The sequence below is a fragment of the Sus scrofa genome, chromosome 10 (assembly GCF_054392235.1).
Source record: "Sus scrofa isolate SSC_HxYL_T2T_F1_AM1 chromosome 10, Sscrofa_HxYL_maternal_Yorkshire_Landrace_v2.0, whole genome shotgun sequence".
Classification (NCBI taxonomy): Eukaryota; Metazoa; Chordata; class Mammalia; order Artiodactyla; family Suidae; genus Sus; species Sus scrofa.
The window spans coordinates 55,037,343-55,063,096 of record NC_139392.1 but is presented as its reverse complement, the minus strand read 5'-3'; the positions used below and the strand labels follow the sequence as shown (position 1 = coordinate 55,063,096).

The following is a 25,754-nucleotide window of genomic DNA, read 5'->3' as shown; positions in this document are numbered from 1 at the left end:
ATTATAAAGCAGATAACAAAAGACTCATTTTTTAATAAGCAAAGATCTCTTACAAACTTATAAGAAAAAATAGCCTAAGAGATAATGAGGGAAAGATATAAGTGGACAACTCACAGAAATGTGAATCCAAATGTCAACAGACAAGTGAAAATATATTTAAATTAATTGTAGTCAGATCAAAAGAAATGAGAAAACCATGAGATATCACTTCAACACCCCCTAGACTGGCTGAAATGTGGAAGCACTGTCAGTTCTCCTAAGGATTCCTCCAAACACTGCTGGTGGAAAGGCAAATCCTTTTTGGAAGCTGATCCAGCTACACCTTTAAAATGTAAAATAAATGTAAAATACAACCACGTGGCCCACCAGCTCACTGAGAATCTTTCTAATAATAACACAACCCCCCTCCAACCCCCAAAACAAACACTGTCAAGAAAGGATGCTGTGTATATTCCAGCAATCTCAATAGACGTAATCATCTGCCTCCCAAAGTTCTAGGCCAAGTGCAGGAGTCTCATTTGGCCTGGGTCGTTCACCCAGGTAGCTTGGAAGTGAGAGAGGAGATCCCTAAAGGAAAACCAAGGGTGTCATCAGAAGAAATGGGGAGTTCCTGCTGTGGCTCAGCTGCAGTGAATCAGACTAGTGTCCATGAGGACACAAGTTTGATCCCTGGCCTCACTCAGTAGGTTAAGGATCCGGCATGGCCATGAGCTGTGGCGTAGGTTGCAGACACAGCTTGGCTCTGGCGTTGCTGTGGCTGTGGTGTAGGCTGGCAGCTATAGCTCCAATTCAACCCCTAGACTAGGAATTTCCACGTGCTGCAGGTGCAGCCCTACAAAGCCAAAAAAAAAAAAAAAAAAAAAAAAGAAGAAGAAGAAATGGTGTCCACTGCATCAGGGATCCACCAACTGCATTTCATGGGTAGGTGCTGGTCCAGGCACCATTCCTCAGTGGCCCACGAGCATGTGGGAGCAAGCATTTGGATACCTGTACAACAATTTGGAAGACTAATTTTATGTCTGTTGAATCAAATAATAACAATTGGGGGCTTCTACTTTATAGGTATCATTTAATTTGGGTGATATGGTGGCTTGTCTAGAGATAAGAACATTTCCAAGCTAGAAAATATGGAGACCAATGGCCCCTCACCTTGAGCAAGTAAATGGCTGCAAGCAGGGAAAAGAGGCTGGGGAATTGACAAGGGTGGTGGCTGTCCTTCCTAAGTGACTCTTCCTACCCTGCATAGACATAGTTCACGTAGGGAGTTCCGGGAATACTGCAGAGACACTGCAGATCCCATTGTGCCACAGAGGGAACTCCTGCCCAATTTATTTATGATATTATTACAGAGCAGGGCTTGCTGCTCCATGTGCAGAGAAGCCAATACCATGGCACCGGCTTGGAGCTTTATTGTGAACTTGACCGGCAAGGAGACAGGAGGCAGGGCTCATTCTGTCTCCTTGATCCAGGGTGCAGGGAGAAATTTAAAGGGTTTGGGGAATTTCAAACTTGGAAGCTGATTGGCTAGTCTTGAATTGGTCCATAGAAGCTACTGCTGCTGGAAGCCAGATTTTTCTTAACGAAGGACTTCTTGCTTGGTTGAGGGCTCTGGTGGCAACATTTCTGAGTTTAATAGACTGAGGGGTCTTAGTTCCCAGGTCATCCTGAAGATGGGTTTCCAGCTTGCACATGCGCAGCGTTATTCTGTAAAATAACTCTGCTTGCATCATTGCCAAGACAACATGTTTTTAAACTTTTGGATCTCTGCCAATCTGATAGATGAAAATTATGCTTCGTTGTAGCTTTCATTTTAATTTTTCTTATTATGTGTAAGACAAATGTTCTGAGTTAGGTCTTCAGAAAATTAATAGGGTAAAGATTGATGACATTTAAGTTGAAGGAGGTTTAGGGATCCAACATTATCCAACAAATAAGTGAGAACACTCAAAAAGTGATCTGCTAAGCTTGTCCCCTTGGCCACCGCTCCACCTTTGTTCCATATCACCCTGCACAGTGTGGGATTGATGGCTTAGAGTTTTGCCTTTCTGGAATGTTTTTCCTCCACTTGGTTGGTAATTCTCAAAAAAAGTGTTAAAAGATGAATTTTATGAGTTCCCACTGAGGCTCAGCGGGTTAAGAGTCTGACTAGTATCCATGAGGATGCAGGTTTGAACCCTGGCCTCTATCCATGGCATTGCCTCAAGCTTTGGTGTAGGCCACAGATGCAGCTCAGATCCTGCATGGCGGTGGCTGTGATGCAGGCAAGCAGCTGCAGCTCCAATTCGACCCCTAGTCTGGGAACTTCCATATGCTACAGGTGCAGCCTTAAAAGAAACAAAAGAAGAAAAGAATGCCTTTTATAGAGGGAAATAAGACTTCTTCCTAAAGTGGCAAGATCAATGAATTCTAAAGAATCCTCTTCCAAATCCCATTAAAATCTTAGGAACTCCCCCCTTAACCTGTGCCTTGAGATTGATCAGAACAAATGTCCCTAGTTTTTATTTTTTGGGTTTTTTTTAGGGCCACACCCACGGCATATGGAGGTTCCCAAGCTAGGGGTCGAATTGGAGCTGTAGCCATCAGGCTATGCCACAGCCACAGTAATGCCAGATCTGAGCCACGTCTGCGACCTACACCGCAGTTCACAGTGACGTCGGATCCTTAACCCACTGAGCGAGGCCAGGTTGCTAGTCAGGTTCGTTAACCACTGAGCCACAATGGGAACTGCAGATGTCTCTATATTTTTAATCTGAATAAGCACTGAGTGATTGACCTAAAATGTATGTTCTAGCCTTCCAGTAGAAGTGAAATTATCCTATGATTGATGACCCATGTTTGAAAACACTTTGCTCTTTCCTCCCCACTTCTCCCTCTGAAACACTCGTTTCCTCCCTCTCTCTATGTGACTTTATTCTATTTTATTTTATTTTTTTGTCTTTTTGCCTTTTCTAGGGCTGCTCCTGTGGCATATGGAGGTTCCCAGGCTAGGGGTCCAATGGAGCTGCAGCCACCGGTCTATACCACAGCCATAGCAATGCGGGATCCAAGCCGTGTCTGCGACCTACACCACAGCTCACGGTAACGCGGGATCCTTAACCCACTGAACAAGGCCAGGGACCGAACCTGCAACCTCATGGTTCCTAGTTGGATTCATTAACCACTGCGCCACAACGGGAACTCCTCTCTATGTGACTTTAAATTTGGAGCTCTGGGTTCCTTGTGCTATGGAACCCGGAGAACCTGTGGTTCTGGGTGGCAGTTGAAGACTTGGCCTTCATCCACGACTAATATACATACATCATCGGAATTTGTTGTCAGGTGGAGGCTCGTCCCTGACTTGTACTGTCACCTGGCCCAGCCGTCCCAGTCAGTTTGCTGCTGAAAGAGCATTAATTGCTCTGAGATCATTTACCTCAAGTTGGGGTTGGGTTTGGAGACGTAAGAGACAGAGCCGTTTGGAGAGAAGAATATTTCTCAGGGCAAGACGGCTTGTGGTAATTTGGCAATTGTTTTTAAAAAGCAACAAAATGGGAGTTCCCGTTGTGGCTCAGCAGGTTAAGAACCCAACTAGTATCCATGAGGATCTGGGTTCGATCTCTGGCCTCATTCATTGGCTTAAGGATCTGGCATTGCCATGAGCTGTGGTGTAGGTTGAAGATGTGCCTTGGATCCCGTGTTGCTGTGGCTGTGGCGTAGGCTGGCTGCAGCGCTGACTCAACCCCTAGCCTGGGAACCTCCATATGACGAATATGCAGCCTAAAAAGCAAAAAAATAAAAAAGGAAAGAAAAGAAATGGGGGCCAGTTTTGGAGAACTACAGATGCCCTTAGGCTCAGCCTTATCTCTTTGCTGCTACAAACAAGAGGGGTGGACTGAATTCCTTCCTAAGTAGAGCGCTTCATCTAGATTCCAGGCGGAAAAGTCTACAATTCTCAAAGCCTTGAAGAATATCTGGGGGAAGCACAAATGACAAGGAGAAAAAGCATCCCTTTATAAGCAGGTCAGCCACTTTTCTGCCCAGGGCTTGTCAAAATTGCTCAAGAGAAAGAAAAAAAGAGAAACAAGTGCACATATCCATTTTTAAAGTAGCTAGCAACGGAGACAACACCAATTATTCAACCACAGTAAAGAAACCAGCGGCCAAACCACACTGATTATTTAACCGCGTATCCAAGCGCTGGACACAGCCGCAGCCAGCCACGTTAATTTAATGTAAATATCCCGAGTAACCAGCCCCCATGGAGGCAAGAGCTGCTGCAAAGGACATCTCCTCACCTTTCCCTGTCTTGGCTCCAGATGTCTGGAGCTGGAAAACTGGCTATAATCCAACACATAACCCCTTTCCCCCCTTTTTGCATTTTTGTTTCTCTAAAACCCCGATTCATTCTTTCCCTACTGATCTACTGGCCTCAGACACACACACACATTCTCAAGGAAACGTTTCATTTGGTGAACTCTGTTCTTTCCCTCTTGTTTTCTACATTTTCTTTTCTTTCCTTTTCATTTCGATCCTCTTTTCTTCCCCCCCTTTTTTAACCTCACTGCTTTCATTCCGGTGTATTTGATTCCTATTTATTTAATGTTTAGCTCATCATCATACCTAAAGTTTATTCTCAGGAAAGGCTTATCAGGAAACCATGGACTTTCTCCTTTGCTACTTTTGCAACTACAGAATTTGCACTAGGGTGACATTTACTATAAAATAGTTCCTTTTCCCGGGAAATGCCTGACGCAAGGATCTTCTGAGTCCAGACGTCTATGTTGGAAAAGCAGAGTCCTCCTCTCGCTGGCCACAGATGGAAGCATCAGATTCAAAGTCAGCCGACCCATTGGTGTCTATCCATCAATCAGATTTCTCTCTTCAAAATTTGAACCAAGAGACACAGAGAGGGGGACTGCAACATGGTGGTGGGGTGCGGGGAGGGCTTGCTGGCTGGGTGGCGAGCAAATGGAACGGAGCTTAGCTGGAGAGAGAAGCAGAGGGACGCAGAGCTGAAAAGGACCCTGTAGGTCACAGGATAAAAAGCAAAGCAACAGGTAACCATATGCTTCCTTGAAGCAGGGATGGAACACCTACCTCATTTCCCATGAGGCCAGTCTCTACTGGAGTTGCTAAGACCATGAAATTGACATTGCACCTACATTTTATATCCGTGTCCATGGATTATAGGATAAACTCAGGCTCTGGGGTCACTAGCTTTTATCCCTCCCTCTCTTCAATGCCCATCTTTGGTCTGGACATAAAATTGATTTCAAAAAAATGTGTCTGGGGTGTTCCCGTCATGGGTCAGTGGAAATGAATCTGACTAGCATCCATGAGGATGCAGGTTCGATCCCTGGCCTTGCTCAGCGAGTTAAGGATCCGGCATTGCCGTGAGCTGTGGTGGAGGTCACAGATGCAGCTTGGGTCTTGCGTTGCTGTGGCTGTGGTGTAAGTCAGCGGCTACAGTTCCAATTCGACCCCTAGCCTGGGAAACTCCGTATGCCGTGGGTGCAGCCCTAAAAAGAAAAAAAAAAAAAGATGCTTTGGCATGAAATATCCATCTTCTGTTTTGTGTAGGGAAGTCTCCTGGACATAACATAAGTTCAGTAAGAACTCATGCTTTGTGGACATGGGTCATGGAACTACTCTATGTAAATGATGCTCACAATTCTGTTTATGCCTAATGTCTCAAAGCATACCCCATCACTGGCCGAACACGGTTTTGGGGGACCAAAACTTCTTCCCTCTCCTATTGCCTTTGGGGTGCTCCTTGCTCTATTCTGACTTTTCTCATCAAACCTGACCAGGCTGGGGGTGGGGGTGGGGGGCGGGAAATCAGAATGCTCCCGGGGCAGGTTAAGATTGTGATGCTCATTGAACAGTTGAGTGAATAAATACATGGGGAAATCAGAAAAACTGGGATTGGAAATATCAGATCAGACAGAATTTAGCATCAAGGCACTGAAGGCGATCACTAAGAAGTGTGTTTACAGAGAGAAAGCGTCCCCAGAGAGTAAACTGGGGGACAGGAGAGCGTGAAGCCAAATGGAAAAGCATTTTGAAAACAAGGGTTTGTATCTCCTAACCCCAAACTATTGCCTTTGGAGTGGGTAAGCAATGAGATCCTGCTGTGTAGCACAGGGAACTAGATCTAGTTACTTGTGATGGAACATGATGGAGAATAATGTGATAAAAAGTATACACACACACACACACACACACACATACATATATACACACACATATATATGTATGACTGGATCACTTTTCTGTACAGCAGAAATTGGCAGAACAATGTAAATCAACTATAATAGAAAAAATAAAAACTTAAAAAAATTAAAAATTAAAATAAATTAAAAAAAGGAAAGAAGGGTTGATCCGTCATGTCCTGTGGTGCAGAAGTTCTGCAAAAACGAGACTGAGTGACCTTGTGAAAAGATGGTGGATGACAAATGAACCCGTCTACCAAACAGAAACAGATCATGGACATGAAGAGCAGACTTGTGTTTGCCAATGGGGAGGTGGGGAGAGAAGGGGATGGGGTTGGTGGATGCGAACTATTACATTTAGAATGGATAATGGGGTCCTACTGTACAGCACAGGGACCTGTGTACAGTCTCTTGGGTTAGAACATGATGGGAGACAGTATGAAAAAAAAAGAATGTGTATATATGTGTGTGTTTGTGTGTGTGTATTTACATCATGGTTGGGTCACTTCTCTGTACAGCAGAAATTGAAGGAGCATTGTAAATCAACTACATTTAAAAAAATTTTTTTCTTTGTCTTTTTTTTTTTTTTTTTCCTAGGGCCGCACCTGTGGCATACGGAGGTTCCCAGGCTAGGGGTCTAATCGGAGCTGTAGCTGGAGCAAGGCCAGGGATCGAACCCGAAACCTCATGGCTCCTAGTCGGGTTCGTTAACCACTGAGCCACGATGGGAACTCCCTAAAAAATTTTTTTTAAGGGTGAATGAAACTTGACTATAAGGAACAAGGGGAGTTCCTGTTGTGGCTCATTGGTAATGAAACCAACTAGTATCCATGAGGGCTCAGGTTCGATCACTGCCCCCTCAGTGGATTAAGGATCTGGTGTTGCCATGAGCTTCGGTGTAGGTTGCAGATGTGGCTCAGATCTGGCATTGCTGTGACTGTGGGGTAGGCCAGCAGCTGTAGCTCTGATCTGACCCCTAGCCTGGGAACTTCCATATGCCACTGGTGTGGCCCTAAAAAGCAAAAATAAAAATAAAAAAGGAACGAGGGAGAACATGAAGAAATCATGGAAAAAGCAAGTGAAAGTAGGTTTTTCAAAGAGTTTTCATAGAAATGGGATAAACACTGAATGGGGACTTCTCCAGAGTAGGCTATGGGCACAGACAGCATTTGAATCTCAGGTTTTCCATGGGTTCACTGGACTGTTTTTATCTGTTTGTTTGGATCAGGGAAAAGTTTGTTGCAGAGCCACACAAAGAGACAGGCTAGGGGTCTAATAGGAGCTTCAGCTGTTGGCCTACACCACAGCCACAGCAGCGTGGGATCCAAGCCGCATCTATGACCTACACCACAGCTTGCAGCAATGCCAGATCCTTTAACCCACTGAGTGAGACCAGGGATAGAGCCTGTATTCTCATGGATACTAGTTGGGCTTGTTTCGGCTGTGCCACAATGGGAACTCCCATATTAACAATATTAATTCTTATTTGGGGTTCCCTTGGGGTGCAGTGGATTAAGGATCTGGTGGTGTCACTGCAGGGGCTCAGGTTGCTGCTGTGGCACGGGTATGATCCTTGGGCTGGGCAACTTCCACACGACATGGACACAGCCAATATGTGTGTGTGTATACACACACATATAAATTATTCCAATCCAAGAGTATGGGATATATTTCCATTTCTTTGAATCATCTTTAATTTCCTTTATTAATGTTTTGTAGTTCTCTGCATATACGTTTTTCTGAAAGGGAATGTGAACCATCCCTTTTAAAATCGCATCCAAAAATATAAAATAAAATACTTAGGAATAAACCTCACCAAGGACTGCAGGGTTTTGAGACAGGCTATGCCTCCAGCTCTAGACTTGCGTATTTGCTTGCTCAACATTTCCACGTGGAGGTTCGAGAGTCATGGTCAGTGTAGCCTGTCAAACACAGAAGCCCACATTTCAGTCTCCCCCAAACATGCTGATCACCCCGAACTCCTTCCATCTCAGCCAGTGACAACTCCATTCTCTTGCTTTCTTAAGACAAGACTTTGAAGTGACTGTGATTTCTCCATTTCATGCACAGTCCCAGGAGCAAATCTTTCAGCCTCACTTTGAGAGTTGGCAAACCATCTTTGTATTTTCCACCACCTTCACCACGGCCATCCTGATCCAATTCCATGGCCTAAACTCTTATCGTAGCCTCTTAACTGATCCCTGCCTCCATTCTTTCTCCTTAAAGTCTATTCAGATCATGAAACATCTCTACTCAGCATCTTCAATGGTTCCCCAGCTCATTCAAAGTGAAAGCCAACGTCCTAACGATGACCCACAAAGTTCTGCAGGCTCTGGCCCTCTAGTATCTCTCTGACCTCATCTCTTCTCATGGACCCAGGAACAGGCTGTGCTAGACATTCAAGCTGGCATGTGGGTGCTGGTGTTGGGCACACAAGCTCTGAACTCTGGCCCTTTCCTCTTATCATTTATTCCCTCTAAGGATGTTGGAGCGATACGTCCTCCCACTCCCTCTCCTCTGTCAAGCCTTTGGCATGTGCAGAGCTCTTCCTCCAGGAATCCACATGATGTATGACGAGTATTCATATTCCAATTAGGTCCATGCCCCGTCTTCACAAAGGCCTTTCATGACCACCCTACACGAAATAACATGATCAAATAACCAGGTGTGACTCTTTAGCCACATTATTATTATTATTTATTTTTACTTTTTGTCTTTTTAGGGCCATACCCCCAGCATATGGAAGTTCCCAGGCTAGGGGTTGAAGCAGAGCTGCAGCTGCTGGCCTACACCACAGCCACAGCAATGTGGGATCTGAGCCACATCTGTGACCTCCACCACAGCTCACAGCAATGCTGGATCTTTAAGGCCAGCAATCGAACATGCATCCTCATGGATACTAGTCAGGTTCATTACTCCTGAGCCATGACGGGAACTCCCCACATTATTTTTAAATGAATCTTTCTCACTTGGCATATTATACATTTATCCACTATCAGTTTTCTACAAGCGGAATGTAAAATGCTACCAGAGAGCATTTGTGTACTCTGTTTGGATGGATCCTTGAACAGAGACAGACACATAGCAAACTCTCACCAAACACTTGTTGTGTGAATTGCATAGCCGAATTTAGAGGCAACATAGCTGCTGGTAAAGAATGTGGGATCCTGGGCTGGGAGGACGGATTTTACTTTGCCTCTGCCTCTTACTTGATATGTAATCCTGGACAGGTTTCTTGGCATCTCCATGCCTCAGTTTTCCTATCCGAGTTTCCTAGAACACAGGTCATAATGAGAACAATTGGTAGCATTTAAACAACAAAAAAAGTGGACATAGGGAGTTTCTGTTGTGGCTCAGCAGAAACAACTCTGATTAGCATCCATGAGGACACAGGTTCGATCCCTGGCCTCGCTCAGTGGGTTAAAGATCCGACGCTGCTGTGAGTTGTGGTGTAGGTTGAAGACACGGCTCAGATCTGGCATTGCTGTGGCTCTGGCATAGGCCAGCAGCTATAGCTCCAATTCAGTCCCTAGCCTGGGAACCTCCCTATGCCACTGGTGCGGCCCTGAAAAGACAAAAACAATTAAAAAATGTGGCCATAAATTCTTTGATACTCCTTCCATCCAGAGGAAGGTCTATGTCCCCTCCCTCTGACTTTGAACAGGCCTATAACTACTCTGACCAGTACGTTATGATGGAAGCAATGCTTCCAAAGCTTGGTCATAAGATGATCTAGCCTCTGCCTTGCTCACTGGAACACTTACTCTTGGAAGCTGGAGGTGCCAAGTAAGACGTTCAAGGACTTTGAAGCTGTGATGTTGTGAGGACACCCAAGCTCCATGGAGAAGTCATATGAGTTGATGTCTTGCTTTGCAGATCCCCCTGAGTCCAGCCTTCCAGTCATCTCAGGCCAGGTGTCAGATGTGTGGTAAGTGGCATCCGGATGCTTCCAGCCCCTGGGAATTTGGTCAGCTACCTCCAGCTGACGAAGTCTTCCCAGCCCAGGTCTCAGATATGGAGTCGAAACTAGTCCTCCTGGCTGGTTTCCTGATTCGCAGAATCTATGACTATGAGAAGATAGTTATTCTTTTATGCCACTAAGGGTAAACTAGTTAGTTCCATAGCAATAGATAATTAGAACCAGAACTCGAAGGTGATTTTGACAACCAAAGAAGTGACTGCATGCGAAATGCTTAAAAGTAGGTCAGGGCCAGCCACAGAGTAAGTTGGTCTTCCTCAGTAAGTGTTAGCTTTCATGATTACTGTGATAAAATTTCTGCTGATAAATATAGGGATAATTAGAGGAATCATTTCACAAAAAATACTCTTCTCTCTCCATCCTTAAAACTTTTTTAGGGCCGTACCCGACGCATATGGAGTTTCCCAGGCTAAGAGTTGAATCGGAGCTGCAGCTGCTGGGCTCCGCCACAGCCACAGCAATGCAGGATCTGAGCCACATCTGCGATCTACACCACAGCCCATGGCAGCACCGGATCCTTAACCCACCAAGCAAGACCAGGGATTGAACCTATGTCCTCATGGATGCTAGTTGGATTCATTTCCACTGAGCCACTACGGGAACACCGCCATCCTTAAAACATAGTAAGAAAATTTGGAACAGAATTAAGCAGTTCATACATTGTATTGACCCCAAAATCAGTCTTTACATCCTTGGCTAGAGACTGCATAATGATTTTCTTACTAATTTGAAGTCAGATATGATAAAGCTTCTGAAAAACAAAGCCCTCAGCCCCACAACAGATTTTGCTGTGTGGAGGTCTAGACTCTCGCTCACTTTTGTGCTCCTCTGAGCACTTGGCAACAGGACAATGCCCAGAGCAGGCACCCCACCATGTCTGTTTCATTGATTTAATCAATGCACTCGTGCTCATTGTCTTCCAGAAACTTCTTGGAACCCACTGCTTTATTTAGCATTGTCTCTGTTTTTGCCTTTAAATTTGCAATACTTGCTGAGAAGCTGATTAGCAATCTCATAAAATTTAGATTGATGTTTATGGATTATATGGCCAGTATTGTTGAGAATGTACAGCACCGTGTAAACACAAAACTCTTGCACAATCTTTTCCTGGACTTGTGCTTTTTTGAACTGGGTTCAAATCTAAACTGAGCAAGGCCACACAGGGCGTTAGAACAAAAAATGTAAAGCTAGAACGCCCTGAACCTCCTCAATTGGAGGAGTTGGCCTTGGGGGAGGGAATTTTAAGGACATGCTTTTTATTTCTGGTCACCTGGCAAACCAATCTAAGAAAACATACAGCGCAAATGTGCTTTTCCAGCCACACACATTGTCTTTGAGAGAAAAACAACTTCAAACATCACATAGTGTTTTGGAAATTATTTGCTGAATATGTCAACATAGCCCCTGAAAGAAAAGCAGTTGCATAGTTTTTGGACTCTTCTCATGTGCAGATTTCTTCAATTCTGAAATAACAAAATCCTTAATATCATGACTTGGTTGCGTATTGCACTTTTAGATGGCCTGTTGAATGCTGTGCCACGAATAATTAAATGTGAGCCATCTATGTGTGAGAGAGCAGATGGAGGAGGAAAAAATACCAGTAGGAGCAGAGAGGGGCAATGAGAAAGGTGGGGGGAGAGAAATACTGAGGCTTAACAGATAGAGCGAGGGTGGCATGAGCAAAGCATAATCTTCTTTGAAATGCCTGTCTCCACCATCTTGCTACAGTGAATATTAGGGCTTCTGAGTCATTTACAGCCAGTACAGTACCCTCTACACATCCAAAGTGAACAATATTTGCAACTGGTTTTTCTCAGTAACACTGAAATCAGGGCCAATGGTATTGCTTATGAGTGCCTATTTCTTGTCCCAGTTTGGAATGTTCCTTTGCTGGGGGTTATGGATCCGGATCACCATCACGAATGGAAGAAGTATGGCCTTGAGCTTCACATAAGTAACCTAGGGGCCAAATTTGTCTCAGGCAAGGAAAGCGCACATCGATGAAACAGCCATGAGCAATGCATGTAGCTACTTACACTGTAACTTTATTTTAGGGGCTTGCCCAACATTCCAACATTCCATCTTGCAAAACTCTCTCCTTCATGGATTCTCATTATTGTCATTATCCTCAATGTGCAACTTTGACTAAACATCCACACTTGCAGTGGGTGTCAGTGGTTGAACACAACGTATATGTTACACGGAGTCCTGGGCTTCTGCCTGCACATTCTGCCCTTCATCCTGGCTCCTCTTTCCTGTTTCATGGATGAAAGGTTGAGATGGTTAGTGCCATACAACTAGTAAAGAAGTGGGATTTGGAGCTGGATCTCTCTGACCCTAAAATCTTGTCTCATTGTCCATGACAGGACACAACATGCTTACTTGGAGCAGTGGGTACTAAGAAGCCTGTCTCTAGGAGCCATAACTACTACTCTGGTCTTTAGTTTCTAGCTTAATGTTGGCCAGTGATCCCAGCCAACAGACCAAGCAGATTGAAGAAAGAGGCTGGCTTTGACATCAGCTTGTTGAGACTGGCGCCCCAACCCCAGCTCTGATACCATCCCAGTGAAGTCAGCCTGGCACAGCCCCTGCTTGCTGACTGCCTCAGAATTGTGGTCTAGCCACAGCCAGACACCATCGGCTCAAGGAACTGGTGAAAAGGCTGGGCACATGGCTTGGAGGGAAACGGGCCACCTGAAGGCTATGGGTTTCCCAAGCCTGCCAAGCTTTGCTTTCCTGAAGAGAAGGAAGATTAAGTTGTTGGCTGTCTTGGTCACGTGTGTGCAGAGTGCCCCCCCCCCCCTTTTAAGGCTGCACCCATGGCATATGTAAGCTCCTGAGCCAGGGATTGAATCTGAGCCACAGCTGTGACCTATGGCGCAGCTGCAGCAACGTCAGATCCTTCAATCCGCTGCCGGGCTGGGGAATCGAACCCATACTTCCACAGCGACCCGAGCTGCTGCAGTCAGATTCTTAACCCACTGTGCCACAGTGAGAACTCCCAGAGTGATGCTTTTTGATTATTTAGACAACACTGGAGTAGAAATAACTCTGAAATTACTGGATGTTATTTCAAATATCCCTAGTCCCAGTTTTGTGGACAAGCTTCCTGGTGACTTCTTTAAGTCATCCTGGTGAATGTGTGTAATACGTAAAACTATATTGAGGAGTTCCCGTCATGGCTCAGTGGAAACAAATCTGACTAGTATCCATGAGGAAGCAGGTTCGATCCCTGGCCTCGCTCAGTGGGTTAAGGATCCTGTGTTGCCATGAGCTGTAGTGTAGGTCACAGACATGGCTCGGATCTGGCACTGCTGTGGCAGTGGCGTAGGCCAGCATCTATAGCTCTAATTTGGCCCCTAGCCTGGGAACTTCCATATGCTGCATGTGCAGCCCTAAAGAACAAAAAAACAAAACAAAACAAAAAACAAAAAAAAAACCACCCAAACTATGTTGAGCACTCATGCTGTAATGTGTCAGGAACAATATTTTTCCTGAATTTATTTTGCACTCAGTGTTAATATTAACTAAACTGGCACTCCATTTTGGCACGAGAGCTTAACCACCTGCTCTCAGATCCATTTCTAACCTTTCCCCTCCTCTGCCCTGCTTTGTGTCACCAGGAGGTTTACAACCCTGAGGCCAGGCTTCTCCCTCGGTGGTCTTCCAGCAGGGTGTGGCTAATGGGAGGCACTGTGGTGAGATTGTGGGGGAGGAAGGAAGGGAGAAAACAGGTATTTTCTCTTCCCTCTTTTCCATGGGCAGCATCCCCCATGAGAACTGGGTCTCTCCCATGTCTGCAGAGCCACCGTGCTGCCATGATTCTCCTTGCCTCCTGTGACCTTGACTTGGGATTGAGGTAGCATAGGGACCTGACTGCCTCTTCCTCCAGTCTCGGACAGGGTCTCAGACCAGCTCTTGCCAATCTCTGGGTTGTACCACCATGCTGGGTTCTGCTTCTCAGCTTCTGTCATCTATGGAAGGAATTGCATTTTACACACCTATATTTTACATACCTGGAGTGGTTTGTTTTCCTGGTTGGACCCTGACAGATACAATTACAGTATTTATTTACATCACTCAGAAATTGTTTCATGTGTGTATGAAATGCCTTTTTTTTTTTTTTTTTTTGTCTTTTTAGGGCCACACCTGTGGCATATGGACGTTCCCAGGCTAGGGGTCAAGTTGGAGCAGCAGCTGCCAGCCTCCACTATAGCTGGATCCAAGCTGAGTCTGTGACCTATACCACAACTCACGGCAATGCTGGATCCTTAACCCATTGAATGATGCCAGGGATCAAAGCTGCATTGTCATGGATACCATTTGGGTTCATTACCCCTGAGCTACAATGGGAACTCCCTGTATGCATCACCTTTGATATAAGATTTTAGTACAATCTGGAGTAGGGGGGAGAGGTCTTTCAATTCTACAAGTGTTCAATGAGTACCTGCAATATACAAAGCAGGTCCATAGGTAACAATTTACTGATTATTACACAATCAGGACCTCAACAACTTGAGATCTGCAAAAAAAAAAAAAAAAAAAATTTGTGTCAGAGGAATGGAAGTGACTCAATCGATTTTCTGTCTGCATATAACAAGGAGCTATTAGGAGATGGAAACATTTCTGAGTGTTCCTGTTTGAGCAGTATCAATGTCGGGGTTTTATCTGTGGTGGTGCCATCAAATCGTCCCAGAGGGCATGAACGCTTTCACTCCAAAAATTGTCATTTCTACTGATTATCTCAGCAGGATCATACTCAGAAAGGAGGCTAGATCCTCCCACCATCAACACAGGTGCACTGGAGTTGAAGTCAGTGGGCCATTGCCCGAAAAGGTCTGCGAGGTCTACCCACCAGGTAACAAATTTACTAGGAAGGATCAAGACAATAGGGAAGGGCAGCAGAGCAGAGCAGGCGTTAGTAATTTTCTATGACATTTAAATGAGCAAATAAACCACCAGTTAGGATAATCACACATAAACAGGATTGAAGAGTTGTGCATATTTTATTTACCAAAGGACCTGTATCCACATTCCTATATTAAAAATCATAGGATTTTGAGGGTTGTCAGGAAACTGTGTGTTCAATGACTAAAATCACGTGATGTCTCATGGAGGGGAAGGTTATAGCTTGGAGTAACAGGTATCTTTTGCTCCTCTTCCTTGATACTTGCCAGAAGCTTGTTTTCTATTTAGACCTCCTGGTGTCAACCTCAGAGCAGAAGAGGATGTGGAATTTCAGGAGCAGGAGGATGCAGCAGACCTAACGCAGCATCGGAGGGGAGCGTGAAAAGAAGGAAGGAGTGAGAGGGACAGAAAGAGGAGGGGAGGAAGGACAGAGTAACAATCAAGGAACAGGAATGGGGACAGTCATGGCCATTCCAGAGGCTGTGTCTGAGCTAGTTCTGCTTCTCTTGTTGCCTTAGGGATGGAGAGCTCAACCTTTATTGCTTTGGCCCCATAGAGGGATGGGTTACAGGAATCTGGATCTGTTTTCATCTCTTTGCTCAGTTAAGAATTAAGCTTGATTTCCTTACCTTATCCTTTTGTATTTAAAGTGTGCTTGAATTCTTAAAAGGTTAAATGTGAAAACCTCTGTCACCTCCATTTTTCTTTTTGAAAGTCAGCCAGTCTTGTGGGCTAATTGGCTGCCAGTCCTTCATCATCTGGGGACCAAGAGTTTCCAGCTCCCTTTCATGTTTGCTCTGTTAAAAATGCAATTTGCCCCTTAACTAGCTTCAGCAACTGAAGGAAAGGAAGTATATAGTTCACTTGGTTTGTTAAAAAGTAACGCATTTGGGGGTTCTTCAGAAAACTAAATATAGAGCTACCATATGATCAAGCAATCCCACTCCTGGGCATATATCTGGATAAAACTACAATTCGGAGAATACGTGCACCCCTGTGTTCATAGCAGCATTATTCACAATAGCCAAGACTTGGTAACAACCTAAATGTCCGCTGACAGATGAATGGATAAAGATGTGGTACAACTACACAATGGAATACTACTCAGCCATAAAAAAGAACAAAATAATGCCATTTGCAGCAACAAGGCTGCAACTGGAGATTCTCATACTACGTGAAGTCAGAAAGAGGAAGACAGATACCATATGATATCAGCTACATGTGGAATCCAAAATATGGCACAAATGAGCTTATCTATAGAACGGAAACAAACTCACAGACATAGAGAACAGACTTGTGGTTGTGAATGGAGAGAGGAGAGGGAATGGGGCGGACTGGGAATTTGGGATTAGTTGATGCAAACTATTACATTTAGAATGGATGGACAATGGGGTCCTGCACAGGGACTCGTGTCCACTCTTTTGGGATAGAATGTGATGAGGGATGATATGAGAAAAAGAATGTGTGTATTTATACATATGTATATGTATGACTGGGTTACTTTGCGGTATAGCCGAAATTGGCACAACATTGTAAATCAACTATACTTTAATTTAAAAAACGTAGTGCATTTGGGAGTTCCCGTCGTGCCGCAGTGGTTAACTAATCCAACTAGGAACCATGAGGTTTCGGGTTCGATCCCTGCCCTTGCTCAGTGGGTTAAGGATCCGGCGTTGCCGTGAGCTGTGGTGTAGGTCGCAGACGTGGCTCGGATCCCGCATTGCTATGGCTCTGGCGTAGGCTGGCGGCTACAGCTCCAATTCGACCCCTAGCCTGGGAACCTCCATATGCCGTGGGAGCGGCCCAAAGAAATAGCAAAAAAAAACAAAGACAAAAAAAAAAAAAAAAAGTAGTGCATTTGGATATCAAATTAATTTGGTTCAAATCAAGGGTAAATTTGAATACTGAGCAGGCCTGGAAATGATATTTAAAGCTCCTTTTCCCTCTTGGGTGACCCAATATACCAAAAGGACTTAACAGATGGAGATTTAAAATGGTGGTTGCAGAAGAGGGCACTTCTTTCACTCCCTCCCCAACTTTCCTCTTTAAAGAAGTTCCTGAATTGACTGCATTTAGAGTAGACAATCATAGTAAACAATATTTTGGAAACAATGTGGTCTAGTTGGTGTTGAAAACTTTAAACTTTTAAATGTTCTCTTTGTGAAGGAATTTGCTAATTATCCAGCAGATGTTTTTTCTTTGTATCCCGTATGCGTCATAGTTTCCTTAAAATTCTCTCCCTCCCTCCCTTTCTTTTTCTCTGGCTCTAGCTCCCTCTTGTTCTCTTTTTTAAAGCAGGGACGAGAGGGGCAAGGAATGGCGTAAAGCTTATATCCTTCTGGGAAAAAAGGCTATGCTTCAGAGTCAAAGTCCTAAGGTCCTGTCTTGATGAGAAACCCTCTTCCTTTAATTAGAACCTCTCTCCTAGAAGATTCTCTCCCAACTGAGTGACTCCTGTGTCCTGGAACTAATTTTATTAAAGTGGGTTGCAACATTAAATTGTTTGTTTGGATTTCACCACTCTACCTAAACTTGCAACCCCCTGTGAACATAATCAAATATTGGATTATAAGTCCCTGTACCTTTTTTTTTTTTTTTTTTCAGGGGATTTAAAACAGAATATTCCTTTACAGTTCTGGCAATGATCAGAGAACTGTCAAAACAACTCAGGATCTTGGCTGGGAATTGATGTTTTTATCCTGGAAAGAAAAAAAGTACCCATTAATAGAACTCTATAAAATAAGCAGCAGAATATTAAAGTCACCTAGTCATTGTGTGTTCATCTTAATCAGTATTTTGTGCTACTCAGTGAATATCCGTTTTTGAAACAAAAGTCAAATGTCTTTGTTTTGATTATGTCATTCCCTTGTCTTTCATAATATGATTGAAGACTCACTATGAATTTATTATTGATGGATTGATTGATTTTTGTCCTTACCTATGGCATGTGCAAGTTTCTGGGCCAGGGATTGAACCCGCACCACAGCTGGAACCTGCGCCACAGCTGCAGCAACGCCAGATCCTTGACTTATTGCCCCACATGTGAGCTTCCATATTATTAATTTTTTTTCTTTTTCCTTTTATCTTTTAGGGCTGGCACCGTCAGCATATGGAATTTCCTGGGCTAGGAGTCAAATAAGAGATGCAGCTGCTAGCCGACACTACAGCCATGGCAATGCTGGATCCAAGCAACAACGCCGGATCCTTAATCCACTGAGCAAGGCTAAGGATTGAACCCACATCCTCATGGATACTAGTTGGGTCCTTAACCTGCTGAGCCACAATGGGAACTCTTGATTTATCCTTAAAGTAGAGATTAATTCTCCATTTTTCCTACACGGTACATTTATTTACAAAGCCTTGAAAACAAATGTCCTACCAACGCAGACTCACTTCTCACTGACCCGGTATAAGCCTGGCGGGTCATGTCTACACCAGTCATTGTCTACACACTGTGATTGTAGTGAGACTTCAACAGCTCCTGCCAGTCTCCTCTCCCTCCACCTTGGTTGAATTTCTCAGACACCCTGTCCCACCCCCTCTGCCCTGCCCACGCCACTTTTGAAAATAGATGCAGAAGCATGAACCCAAGAAGTTACAGTGAGTAAATATTGTTGGTGTGAGTGACTTACTGATTCTCTAGTTTTGTGGGATTCACTGAACCAATGATGTATTGTGCAACCTGATCCCTGGTAAGACACAAAGAGCCAGTGGCATGGATAAGTCTGCTTAAGGCAGGTCCTGAAGCTATAGATCTCCTGTAGTTGTTTTCAGTTCCACACAAAATTGGCCTTTTCCAAGCTATTCTGCCATGAAAAGCCCTTGGTGGCTCTTTCCTGTGCACACCCCCCCACCCCACCCCATGCATCAACTGCTACGATTCCTCCTTCTTTTACTGCTACTGCTTACACACACCCCTACCCCAAGAAAGGGTCACAGAGCTGATGTGAGGACTTGCCTGAGTCACACAACATTCTGAACAGGGTGGCCAACCACTTCAACCTGCAGAAACATGGACGTTTCCTGAAATGTCCCATGTGCCATTCTTTTCAGCGCCTCTGGGGGCATTTGGCCTTGAGAACAGAGCTTCAGTGCTGCCTTTGAGTGATGGTTGATTTTCAAATATTTAACATCTCTTATCCGATGAATACTAACTGGATATGGAATCTTCACCAACACAGGCATTTCTGGTGTAGCTGTCTTACCCCCAAAAAGGACCAACTTTGATGATCCTTGGACAAGAATTTGAGTTCTTTGGCAACTTCAAAGTGGGTATAAAAAGGTATATAGGTGATGGAGTGATTTGACTCAAGCCGTAGGGTTGTTCCCAGTAGATGGCAGAGGAAGAAGAGAGGAGGAAGTGGTTGGGGATTAAAAGATGGTGGTAATAATATAGTGTAATACAGTGAGAGAGGCAGACTTGCAAATGACGGTTTTCATCCCTCTTCCTGATCATTAGTCCTCTGCCTCCTTATAAGTTTTGGTGCTCTTCTCTCTGATATTTAATATATGTCCTCAAGGGGTTCCCATCCTGGCACAGCGCAAACAAATCCAACTAGGAATCATGAGGTTGTGGGTTCGATCCCTGGCCTCGCTCAGTGGGTTAAGGATCCAGCATTGCCGTGAGCTATGGTGTAGGTCGCAGGTGTGGCCCTAAAAAGCAAAAAAATAAAATAAAATATGTCCTCGCGATACGTGTGAGTATGTATGTACAAGCCAGCGGGAGCGCCATCACGTAAAGGTGGATAGATGGCCAGAGAACTATATTTTACAAGACTTAAAATACCAAAGACCAGCCATAATTGTCCCCTCCTAGTGCTCCTTCCTTTCAGAGAGAATTCTAACCTTGAGGAAAGAGGGTGCTGGGTAAAGAAGAGGACAAACCTAGGAGGAGACTGCCAGGACTGGATATGCCTGGAAGGTGTGTGGAATTTCACTTCATGGAGATGCGAAGAATAAATGGTGGAGAGAGAGATGCAAGCCAGGGGGCCAAGGTTAAGACCTTGAGTGTGTCCACAAGGGGACCCTTTGTGAAGATGCTTTGTCTTCCAATTATGAGTGCATTTTCCTAGAACTATGGGAGAAAACAGATTTAGAGGAGTTGTATGTTTCTCTCTTCTAGGATGTAACTAACTGCCTTGTAGCTCCTCCAAATGTTCTGGAAAATCTGATAAGCCTGTCAGTCTTTTCTTTCTTTTTTTTTTTTTTTTTCTTTTTAGGGCCATTCCTGTTGCATATGGAAGTTCCCAGGCTAAGGGTCAAATGGGAGCTGCAGCTGCCAGCCTACACCACAGCCACAGCAACGCCAGATCCCAACTGTGTCAGCGACCTACACCATAGCTCACAGCAAAGTCGGATCCTTAACCCATTGAGCGAGGCCAGGGATTGAACCCATGTCCTCATGGATACTATCTGGGTTTGCTACTGCTGAGCCACAATGGGAACTCCCAAACTGTCAGTTTTAAGTGATGTCCAAGAAGAAAAGAGGAAACAGGAAATTGAGGGGAAATGTGGACCGGTGTCAAATCAATGTTCTAACCACCCATGTCCAGTAGTTCCATCAGAGAAAGGACAACACCCTACAAAGTGGAATTTGCCTGGTATTGACCATCAGTGAAGTAAACCCAAGTTCACAGCCATCAGGAGGAGCCCACAGAGCTGAGAAAGGACTGCAAGGGAGACATCCACAAACACTCTGGTGAGTAGAGACTCTTAGATTGAGGACCCAGGGGGAAAAAAGTAAGGCTAAAAGAGATGAATTTGTTAAGAAACACAAGCTAGCTATCCATAAGGCTTTATCTCCCATCTATAAACTCTTCTCCAGTAGTTCCTGTCATGGCTCAGTGAAAAGGAATCTGACTAGCATCCATGAGGACGCAGGTTCAATCCCTGGCCTCACTCAGTGGGTTAAGGATCTGGTGTTGCCGTGAGCTGTGGTGTAGATTGCAGATGTGGCTTGGATCCCATAGTGGCTGTGGCTATGGCATTGTCCAGTGGCTACAGCTCCGATTTGATTCCACTCCTAGCCTGGGAACCTCCATATGCTGCAGGTGTGGCCCTGAAAAGACAAAAGACAAAACAAAACAAAACAAAAAACTCTCCTCTACCCAAATTTATATCTCAGAGTTTCACGCTCATGCTTTATTTTCGACATGAAACTTCTCTACAGAGTCTCACAACTTCAAATGATGTCCAGGATGTCGTAGAGGATTTTGGACTTGGGTTTCAATGATTTTTTAAATCCATCCAAATGGCTTTTCCCTGCTGACAGTTCCACACTGCCCACTCATATAAAAAGACTCACCAGGAGAATAAATTATTTCTTCCCTTGTCAGTGGTAATTTGTGTTCACTAAATTACCTCCAGATCTACTTTCCTGAGTCAAAAATAGCTTCATAGTTTTTTTTTTTTTTCCCTTCCATGTCCACCTTGGAAAGACATATAGATTTTGAAGTTAACCTCTCTCTCTGTTAGATACTCAGAAATAATTAAGCTGGTTTTCTTCTCAAATCAGCCAGATGTTTCATTTTAAGATGGAACAATACATGGTTTATTTGACCCAAGTTCTCATGGAAAGGCCATTGCTTTCTTTTTGATAGTCCTGTTTTGTGAGAGGTAAAAATGAAAAACATCTTTAGGAGAATTCCTTTTTTTTTTTTTTTTTTCCTGGGAACAGTGCTTGGTCTCAACAGGAAACCACATTTTTTTTTTTTTTTTTACAGAACATGTAAGTTATTCCTAATGATGCCTCAGAATCTGATCAAACACTTAAAGCTACGACCATCACTGTGGGCCTTTACCATACTGTTTTTCACAAACTTTCCAAGAGATTTAAATGTTTACGATGTCAAGATAGGTTTCTGGCATCTATTTCCACTATTTCTTTATCACGTTAGCATTTTCTTCTAATCAAGCTGGGCTAATATGCTGAGGGCACCTTTTATTTTTTGTCTTCAAGAATGCCAATAAATGGTTAAGGGTATTTTTTTACAACATGGTGAGTGTTATTTCACAATGTTTCATGAGCCACAAATCCTCAAGTCACTTTTAAGAATTCCAGATGCCCTACTGTAGGTATTTTTGCAGCTGTTTTGTGGGAAATCATGAAAGTGCAGCACTCTTCGACAAAAAAAAAGGAACATATCTCATTCATGCAGGAATCAGTCTCTTGGACTGTACTTGACTGTAACAAAAAGGGCAACGTAAAGAGCTGTGTACTATCCAAATTCTCCCCATCTGCCTGAAGTTGAGATAGTTAGAATAGCTTCTAATGGGTAAGATACTTTGATTTGCTGCTGAAGGAAGCTTCCCTTTGAATTGGTTATGATAGATGCTGAAGTTACATTTTTCTTCCTTCCATTTACAGGAAAAAATTAGGCCTAGAGAAATTCTATCTGCCTCTAGTGATTTCGCTTTTGCGGTGCATTTTAGTGCTCTTTGTGATTAGATTTGTAAGTGGAACTCATTCACTCTTTTACCTCTCAGCTGACACATTGAATCTGATTGTCCATAGCTATTGACTCTTCTTAAGGTTGCATATATTTCCTTTGGGAAATAAGATTGAAAATTTGAAAGTTATATTCAGGATATTGTGGATATTTATTCACCAATATCACCTTACACTTCAAGAGTATTTTGGAGCACAGACAGTCACAGTTTGTGAAAGGAAGGAAGGAAGAAAGGAAGGAAGGAAGAAAAGAAGAAAGAAAAAAGGTTTTCATTTCATTGTTTCCAATATCATATGATCTGGAAACAATGAAAGAATGAATTCATATCTGAATTGTAATGTTCCTGGTGATCATTTATTTCAAACAGAATTAATAAGAAATGTTGAAATTGAGATTTAGGGCTCAATGGCCTTTCTGAAATTCACATTACTGAGATTTTGGCTTCCAAGTCGAGGCTAGGCTAGGAGAACTCTGCTGGTAAGAACCGTGATATAAGGAAAACTGGGCTGGATGGTGATGGGAGGGTCACCCCTGGCTCCAGCTATTTCTAGCTATTGGCAACATCACCTAGAGTTCATTATTTTTTTTAAAAAAATTTATTTATTTATTTTTTATTAAAGTATAGTTGATTTACAATGTTTCCTCAAGGCCTGTTGTACAGCAACACACACAGTTCCCTGTGCTGTGCTGTTCAGTAGGACCCCATGGCCCATCCAGTCCCAATGTAATAGTTTGTATCCTCCAACCTCATGACCCCAAACTCCCTTCCCTGCCCCTGCTAGCAACCACAAGTCTCCATGATCTGTTTCTGGTGTGTAGATAGGATTATCTTTTAACCCTCATGTTTTATAGATGAGGAAACCTAAGCCCTGAAATGCAAAGTTTTATTAGCATTTTAGAATTCTATACTCTAGTTGAAAAATCAGGTCACTAAGGGTAATATTTTTGCCATTGCGTCTTTTATTTTATTGCTTAAACATGGGTCTATAGACCTGAGAGCATGTTTGAATGTGTGTCATTCATCCCAAAAACATGCAAAATGACTTCTTAATGCCGTGGGCACTCCAAGCTGAAAAGAGTGCGTACACTCAGAAGGTTCAACCACTAGTGAGAAATAAACGTGCAGACCAAGGATTCCAATACATCGAGGCAGCTGCCCTGAAGAGGCAGATGTAGAGTTGGAGAGTAGAAAAGGAACAAGAGAAGTCATGTTCAAGGAGGGAGGGCAAACCTGCCAGAGGACACTCTTTGTGATGCTTGAGACAGAAGTTGAGGTGACTTCCCCGGGCAGAGGGAATGACATCTGGAAAATGTTGGAGTAATATTTCTGTTACTCAGCATAGAAGAGTAAAGTGAACAACTCATACAAATCAACAGCAAAAAACCCAAACAACCCAATTGAAAAAATGGGCAGAAGAGCTAAATAGACATTTCTCCAAAGAAAATATACAGATGGCCATCATACACATGAAAAAAAAATATTCAACACTGCTAATTATTAGAGAAATGTAAATCAAAACTACAACGAGGTACCCCCTCACACTGGTCAGAATGGCTATCATTAATAAGTCTAAAAATAGAAAATGTTGGAGAGGGTGTGGGGTAAAGGGAACCCTCTTACATTGTTGGTGGGTATGTTGGTAAACAGTATGGAAACACTATGGAAAACAGTATGGAGATTCCTCAGGAAACTCAATATAGAACTACCATATGATCCAGCAATATCACTCCTGGGCACTTATCCAGACAAAACTACAATTCAAAACTCATAGCAGCACTATTCACAATAGCCAAAACATGGAAACAACCTAAATGTCCATCAATGGATGAATGGATTAAGAAGATATGGTACGTATACACAATGGAATACTACTCAGCCATAAAAAAGAACAACATAATGCCTTTTGCAGCAACATGGATGCAACTAGAGAGATTCTCATACTAAGTAAAGTAAGTCAGAAAGAAAAAGACAAATACCATATGATATCATTTATGTGTGGTGTCTAATATGACACAAATGAACCTAGCTACAAAACAGAAGCAGACTCACAGATATAGAGAACAAACTTGTGGTCATCAATGGGGAGGGGGAGGGAGTGGGATAGACTGGGAGTTTGGGGTTAGTAGAAGCAAACTATTACCTTTAGGATGGATAAGCAATGAAGTCCTACAGTACAACACAGGAAACTATATCAAATTGCTTGTGATAGAACATGATGGAAGATGGTATGAGAAAAAGAATGTATATATATGAATGACTGGGTCACTTTGTTATACAGCAGAAATTGACAGAACATTGCAAATCAACTATACTTTAATAAAAAATTGTATGGAGTGGTGGGGGTGGGGAGAGGCTGGACAAGTCTCACCTTCTGCATCCTAAAGAAGATTCTAGTAATGCTTTTCTGCTATTGCTACTGCAAGCCTGGCTGGTCTTACTATACATCAGTGATTCGCCTTCCAACCCCATCCAGGGGCTAGTCAGAAAATAACTCTTCCTGGGGACCTCTAAAAAGGGAAAGGAGAAATAACCCCATGCCTTAATCTCCATCTGAGCTATCTCCAAAATATTTAGTTTACAAGTTTCCATTATCATTTTTCTCAAAAGTATTTACTACAACTATTGCTTATAGTACTAATGGTAAGACAATTCTTTCCTTAAATTCAACAACAAATTCAGTTCCCCTAAAGTGTTTGGCTTGTGAAATTGTTCCTGCTTTCCTTTCTTAAATGTTACAGTTTGTTGGAATTTTTATTAGATTTAAGAAATCAATTCCTTTACTTCTATTCCTAGAATCTTTGGGATAAGATGATCCTGAGCCTAAATTCCTGGTCTTCTAAGTAGAAAAAGGAAACTATCAGGATGGTGGTACCTGGGAGGATGAAATAAGGTAACACATTTAAAGCGCTTAGTGCAGTGGAAGAGAGCAAGAGAAGAAGAGAGGAACAGAGAAGAACTACAAAGCATTGAGAAAATAACTTTTAAAATGTCAATAAATACATACCTACCAATAATTGCTTTAAATGTAAATACTCCAACTGAAAGACATGGTATAGCTGAATGAATAAAAACAAGATTCTTATATATGCTGCCTACTAAAGACTCATTTTAGATGTAATTATACACACTAGCTGAAAGTGAGGGGATGGGAGAAAGATGTCTCATGCAAAGGGAAACCAAAGTAAGGCTGGGATAGCTATACTCATATCAAACAAAATAGACTTTAA

The 25,754-nt window shown here is 43.2% G+C and overlaps 2 long non-coding RNA genes across 3 annotated transcripts in view; one reads left to right on the top strand and one right to left on the bottom strand.

The window, feature by feature from the left end:
- Positions 1-4,555: 4,555 nt before the first annotated feature.
- Positions 4,556-25,754, bottom strand: part of LOC102161091 (uncharacterized) — a 31,242-nt gene continuing 10,043 nt past the window's right edge. Inside the window, exons 3-6 of one of the 2 annotated variants that reach the window (XR_014818344.1) lie at positions 12,207-12,425; positions 9,956-10,258; positions 8,008-8,826; positions 4,556-4,963 (exon numbers count right to left, since the gene is read on the bottom strand). This is a non-coding gene — a long non-coding RNA (uncharacterized LOC102161091). Of the gene's footprint in view, positions 4,964-8,007; positions 8,827-9,955; positions 10,259-12,206; positions 12,426-15,157; positions 17,778-19,036; positions 19,732-25,754 lie in introns of those variants that run through there. The other variant, XR_014818345.1, reaches the window with a different exon arrangement.
- Positions 20,631-25,613, top strand: LOC146399435 (uncharacterized). The gene is made up of 2 exons (XR_014818346.1): positions 20,631-20,776; positions 25,321-25,613. It is a non-coding gene; the product is annotated as an uncharacterized LOC146399435 (long non-coding RNA).